Source organism: Vigna unguiculata, chromosome 11, assembly GCF_004118075.2.
Source record: "Vigna unguiculata cultivar IT97K-499-35 chromosome 11, ASM411807v1, whole genome shotgun sequence".
Taxonomy (NCBI): domain Eukaryota; kingdom Viridiplantae; phylum Streptophyta; class Magnoliopsida; order Fabales; family Fabaceae; genus Vigna; species Vigna unguiculata.
Window position 1 is genome coordinate 13,166,642 of NC_040289.1, and position 6,933 is coordinate 13,173,574.

Consider the following 6,933-nt stretch of genomic DNA (forward strand, 5'->3'; position numbering starts at 1 on the left):
CGCATATGCCTCAGTTCATAACCGAGGCATAAACAGATCTTTTTTACCTCGTCAGTATATGCCTCGGGTGTAAAACCGAAGTCAAAAGGTCAAAATAACCGCGGTCAAATCCCTTCCCTGCACTAGTGCATTAAAGCAAAAATGTGTCAAACAATATAAACAACTCAAATGCAATCCTAAAATGTGTATAAAACATCAAATAAACCTAACAAAATTTGATTAAAAGGACTAAATCCACATATTTTGAAAGATAAAGGACTAAATTGGTCTAAAGTTTCAAAATAGACTAATTCCAAAATTCACTGAAAGTTAAGGGGTCAAAAACATATTTAACCCGACAATAAATGATAATAAGCAATTAAACAATTATGCAGTCAAATATATGTGTTCAGGGGCGTGAAAAACTCAATCAGGAGATGAAGTATGGGACATGAAGTATAGATATTGATGTTTTATGAATTAGCTAAAAACAAACAAGTTTGGAAGCTATGCAAAGTGAGAAAATTGTTAATATAAACGTGGCATTCATATTGTAGCTATCATAACATTTAAAGATATTTTTTTGTTATGTATATATTGTATCCATTTGTTATTATAAATGGAGAAACAGGGTTGTTAATTTTACATCTTTTAATGATTGAATTAGGAGCACTGATAAAACAATGATTGTAACGTCCCATTTAATTTATAAACGCAATTAAAGGAAACGCCACACATAAGATAACACAACAACGCAGTCCTGGGGTTCTCAACATCACCCCTACAAAACTAGGCACACCACGATGCCAACAAAAGTAGGATAGCTATTTAACTAAAAGTTTACAATCTAATAACCACGAATACATGGGCCATAGCCCTAAAGAAAACACGAAAGAAAGAAGTGTGAGATCCAGCCCAGATGGCTAAGTAGCGGAGTCGTCATTCCCTTGTTGACCACGAGAATCTCGCCCATCTGCTCCCATCAACCAAGTTGATGATCATCGCAAGAAGATCAGCCACATACATCACAACCATGCAACAAAACGGGTAAGCTAGAGCCAACAACATATTCATCATGCAGTCAAATATATTTTCATCATCTCATATCCACACAGCAACCAAACATGTTATGACTCTTCATTCAATACACTACGACTCGACTCGACTCATCCGGATACGTATAACTTAGTCGGATTCAGCGGATGCTTGCACTTGTGGTGGATACCTCTGCTCACCCCCGAGCTATGTGTTACAAGTGTTACAATGAATCAAATCTCCCTCACCACAAGGTTAGCCCTTAATGAATTACAGGCCTCCTGCTACTCTCACCACAGGAGTCAGTCCACTCTAAGTGAGACTAACTGACCCCTTAGAGTGTCAGGATGCAGTCCTTACCTTGAATCCTTACCTAGTTATACAGATGGGGCACCACCATGGACACCCACTAACAGGGGCCATGGAATTACGTCCCGACCACTGAAGCGCAGCCCTGGAAATCTCACCTAGAGATCCCCAAGGACTTACGCACTGACACAGACCCAACAAGCATAAAATCCACAAATAAGAGAATAGCAATCATGCTCACAATCCCACGTCAATCTCAACAAAATAGCACCTCTTCCGTATCGCATGTTGAATCTATACCATTTATCACCACTTCCCCATGAGTTTAGGGCCTCACCTCATATCGATAACGTGCCCCATAAGTTCCAACTCACTCATAAATTTCACATGCTGAACTTCCACAACACCCATCATTCCATTCAAGAATCATTTCACACACACATGGCGGTCCCTCATATATATATACATACATCTCAACGTACAAGCAAACCCAAGTAATTACCACTCAATCCAAGGTAACATAACAAGCGAACCATACTCTGTCTCGCCCAGCCCCTCGCTCAGGCTGAGGGGTCTCGCTCAGGCGAGACGTGCTCGCTCAGGCGAGCCTCCCCCTCGCCTAGGCGAGGGCTAAAAAGGGGAGCAGGGGCACATGCGGGATCTCGCTTAGGCGAGGTGCTCGCTCGCTCAAACGTTGAGCTGGTCGCCTGGGCGACCTTTCGCGCAGAAGCCCTAGGCGAGCTCCCTGTTTCATCTCGCTTAGGCGAGACTGACTCGCTTGGGCGAGATTAACAGGTCTCGCCACTGTTCTTCACTGCAACAGCCATGTTCTCCGACCAAACAACACATGCAAAGTACTTTCACACATCAAAACGACAGATCCAACCATGCGATCAACCATCAACGCATAAACAGTTCCAAAAAGACTCGAAATTAGAACCCTAACTTCCCGTACCTGGAAATGGGTTCCTACAGACCTCGGCACTGGACTCCGGAGCACAGCAGTTCGGGAGACGGGTCAGGAACTGGTGTAACAGCGGCACAAAAGGAAGAACAGAGTCATCAACCAACATTAAACGGTGGAATACGAAGAAGGAAAGTGGAGACGATAGGTTTTGGGTCACTTACGTCGTGCAGGAAGTAGGACTGAGTTTGAGCTTGAAGGAGGGGGACCTTAGGGTAAACCCTAACAGAGCTTTTCGTGAGAGGTAGTAAGGGATGGCGGCTGGTTTCTGAAAGAGTGAGTGTGAGATGGGATTAGGGCAACATAGCAGGGCTTATATACATTGGGCCAACCCTTAGGCCCACTTACAAGGGCAGCCCACCAACTCTAGGACAAAAAAGAAATGGGGCCTTACAATGATCAGTATCCTTATCAACAGTATTTTCATTAAGTACAAATTCTTTTCACTAAGTCAAAATTCTTTATTGGATTTTTTCTGTTATTCCTATATTAATTCCAAAAAAACTTTCTATTTGATACATTAGAAGGGACATTAAAGAAAAATTTAAGATCGGCTCTATTGGTGTTTGGAAGGATGGGCATTATTTGCAGAATCAAGATTAACTGTGCTCTGATTTTCATTCAAATTATAATTATAATAATAATAAATTTGTTAAATATTTTTCACCACATAATAATAATTATTTTATTATTTTATTATTAATAATTGTATATGATCATTTATGTTAGTAGAATATTTTTCCTTAATATTTGAATTTTGATGTTTTATATTAAATTTTTGTAATAATTTTTATAAATCATTTAATTTTGATTTATTTAAATTATTTCTTTTATTATGTTTATTTTTTATTTCTTTTAATTTTGTAATTCTTAATTAATTTATTTTATATTCACAAAAAAAATATTATAATGTATAAAATTATCATTTATTTATGAAAATCCATAGTAAAATTAAATTTAGAAATCATTTTTTATGATATTAGCTTGCTATTAAAAGTAAATGTTCATTTTAAAAATTATTTTTAATACACAAGTTATTAAAAATAAATATTTTGTATACATTAATTTGGATGTCTCTTATTACAAATCAAACATGTTTTTGGATTCTCTCATCAAAAATATTTTTCCTTTAACAAAGTTGAATGTAGAGCTTTACCATTACGAGTTTGACAAAAATTATAACAAAATCATTAAAGAGAAAATAATGGTGCAGAGGTGACTCTTTTGAAAGAAATATCATCTTAGTCAAATATATATATATGTCAATACTATTAAAGGTATAATTTTAAGTATTATTCTTACAATATTATTTTGCTACACATAACTAATAATATCTTACCATTATTAGCAATAATATTATTAATATTAATAAATATTTAGGAGTAGTTAGTATTACTATTATTCTTCTATTATAATTATTATTATTTATTATTATTATTATTATTATTATTTTGAGACGATCCATGATTCACAATATATCCAGACTATACTACTATTGCTATTAATAATAATAATAATAATAATAATAATAAATATTATTATTATTATTTGACTTAATATTATTATTAATATTATTAGCATTAATAATTATTTAGTATTATCAGTGTTTTTATTATTGAAATTAATGTTATTCTACTATTATTATTATCTTGCATTGTTGTTTTGATTAGTATTATTAAAAAATTTGTAGAGAATACATAATGCATGATATACATATATTTCTTATAAGAACGATTTGTGCATGTAAGGCCCTCTTTTTTTTCCGTTATTTTAAAGGTTCACTCCAAATCATTTGGACCTAAAGGCTGGTCCATAGGGTGTCAAAGACCCTAAAGCAGTCAAAACACTCTCATTCAGTTCTCACTTTGCAACCAGTCACCTTACACTCTATTTGAACTATTTTTAGAAGCTTTGCTAGGGTTTGAGTGAGCTCCCCTATTTTTCCTCTCCGTTGAACGATTCCCTCCAAGTAAGTTGAGCTCTCTACGTTCCCTTCTTTTCTTCAAGCTTTAGTTCCATGCTAGTCTATGTCATAGCTCATTTTCGTTCATCCTTATGGTTTTCAATTTTGTTGTTTGCTTCCGCTTTAGGTTCAAGTCCGCTAAGGATCTCATTCGCTTGAGTTAGCATTTTCCAGATAAGGGAAACTAGAACTCCTTTTTCCTTGAAATACAGTGTACTTATTTTCGTCCTGGAATGAGTATGGTTGATTGTTGTGGCACTACTTTTTTTCAACACTACACACTTTTCGTAAAATGAAGGTTCCTACTTCGTTAACCATTGGATCGAGCTGATATTTTAGTAGCTGATCCTTAACACATAATTCTTGACTTTGACAGGTCGGATCTTCAATCAGAGCTCTATAGTGAGAGTCGTTTTTATCACAAGGTCACTGTAGTTTGGTTGTTGACAACACTGCACACTTTTCGTAAAATGAAGGTTCCTACTTTTTTCACCGTTGGATCGAGCTGATATTTTAACAATCGATCCTTCACCTAGTTCTTTACTTTGACCGGTCCGATCTTGAATCAGAGCTCTGTAGTGAGAGCCATTTTTATTGCAAGATCACTGTAGTTTGGTTGTTGACAGCATTAACCTTTGTTGCTTGTTTGGTGCATAACTTTCTTTATAGTTATTCAATTAAGTTGGTTCTTGTTTCATTTGGTTCTTGATTCAATCATATTTAATTTGAATATAAATACAAAATTTTTTTAGCTTTACACAAGCTGCAGTTTTATTTCTAAAATCCCAAAATCGTTTGCATAATGTGTTCTTAAGTTGGATTGCTATGTTAAAGCATGAGATGAGTTAATATGCATGAGTAAAATGGTTTATGGGTTGTGAATGATGAGTTTGGCATGATCTTGGCTTGTAATGAGTATGGGATGGTTGGTTATATAAGTGACATGGAATTGGTATGAGCAATAATGTTATATTGATTGATGGAACATGATTTGTATGTGGTTAGGACGTAATTCCATGATAGTTTTGTGGTGGTGCCTCATTGGTTAGGGCGTAATTCCATGAATCTCTAGGTAAGATCTCATGATGGTGCCTCAGTTGGTCAGGATGTAATTGCATGACCCTTGTTAGTGGGAGTTCATGGTGGTGCCTCATTTATATAATTTAGTAAGGATTCAAGGTAAGGATTGCATCCTGTTAGATATTGTTTGATATTATTAAGATATTGTTAGATATTGATAACCACAATATCAAACAATATCTTCTATTTAATCTTTTTATTTTCAGTTACTCTTTTTACTTGTACCTCTCTCTATTATAAATAGATTACCCTATGTGTGGTTTATACACAAAGGAAGATTAATATCAATCCCTATTTTCTTTATTCTCAACATGGTATCTGGAGCTTAAGGTATTTTTTCTTTTAGTCATCGTTGCCTCTGCCTCTGCCGTCGCCACTAAAGCCGCCGCCTCTACCAGACCTCCATTGGACCGCCGCCGCCACCGCCGTTGGACCTCTGTCGGACCGTCACTGAACCTTCGTCGGACCCCGCCAGACCACCGCTGCCGGACCTCCGTTACCGGAGTGCCAATTTTGACCGACAACCTTGAAGTCGTGCCTCCTCCATGGCGTCTTTCGCTGCCTCTTCTCATTTTGAAAACTCTTCTTATGTGTCTGACTCGTCCATCTACACTAACTATGTTAATGTACATTTATCCATTGACAAGTTAATTGGCCATAATTATGCCACATGGTCATCGGACGTCCGATTATGGCTTAAGAGTCAGAGGTATCTTGATCATCTTGCCCCGAAAGCACCTACTCTCACTCCTGCTGAGAACGACCGTTGGGAAACCATTGATGCTCAATTATGTGTGGTTCTCAAGGGTACTCTTGATCCTTCGTTAAAGCAAATTTTTCGTTCCTACGAAACATGTGCTCAAATCTGGGAACATGCCAAGTTATTATACACCAATGATACTCAATGTCTCTATGGTGTCTATTCTAAATTTGCAATGCTTATTTCCTCTAAACATCAAGACTCTATGACTGATTATATGGCAAAATTCATGCTCTATTTCATGAATTCAATGAATTATTGCCTCCTTCCCCCGACCCTGCCACGGAGATCAAACAATGCTCAAAGTTCTTCATGCTCGAAGCATTACACGGGCTTGCTGATAAATATTCACATATTCGTTATCAAATTTTGGTTTCCCGGTTGTCCCCGCCTTAACTTCAACCTGCTCTACTCTTTTGCGTGTACCAGAACAACCTAACACTAATACACCTGCTTTTGTTGATGATTCTTCTGCATTGGTATCTCACCGCGATGACCGGACTCGCCCTCGCAAACAGGGAAAAAGGCATCCTAAGTGTGAACATTATGGCAAGCTCAGTCACAAGATTGACAAGTGTTATGCATTACATGAGTGTGAACATTGTGGCAAGCCAGGTCACAAGATTGATAGGTGTTATGCATTGCATGGACGTCCTCCTCGCTCTACTGCAGCTGTTCAAACCAACCTTTCCCCACCTTCCTCTACTGGGGATCCTCCTTTTGTTTCACCTGATACACCTGCTATGTTCAACAAATTTCTTAAATGGCATAAGGATCAAGAGTCTTCTAGTTCCACTGCATCTATAACTCACACAGGTACATCTTTTGTTGGTCTGACTCGAT

General features: G+C 37.1%; 1 long non-coding RNA gene across 1 annotated transcript; it reads right to left on the reverse strand.

Moving 5' to 3' along the window:
- Positions 1–778: 778 nt before the first annotated feature.
- On the reverse strand, positions 779–2,659 carry LOC114168264. Its single transcript, XR_003600650.1, has 3 exons — positions 2,452–2,659; positions 2,279–2,348; positions 779–952 (listed from the first exon to the last, which is right to left on the reverse strand). It is a non-coding gene; the product is annotated as an uncharacterized LOC114168264 (long non-coding RNA).
- Between the last annotated feature and the right edge of the window lie 4,274 nt (positions 2,660–6,933).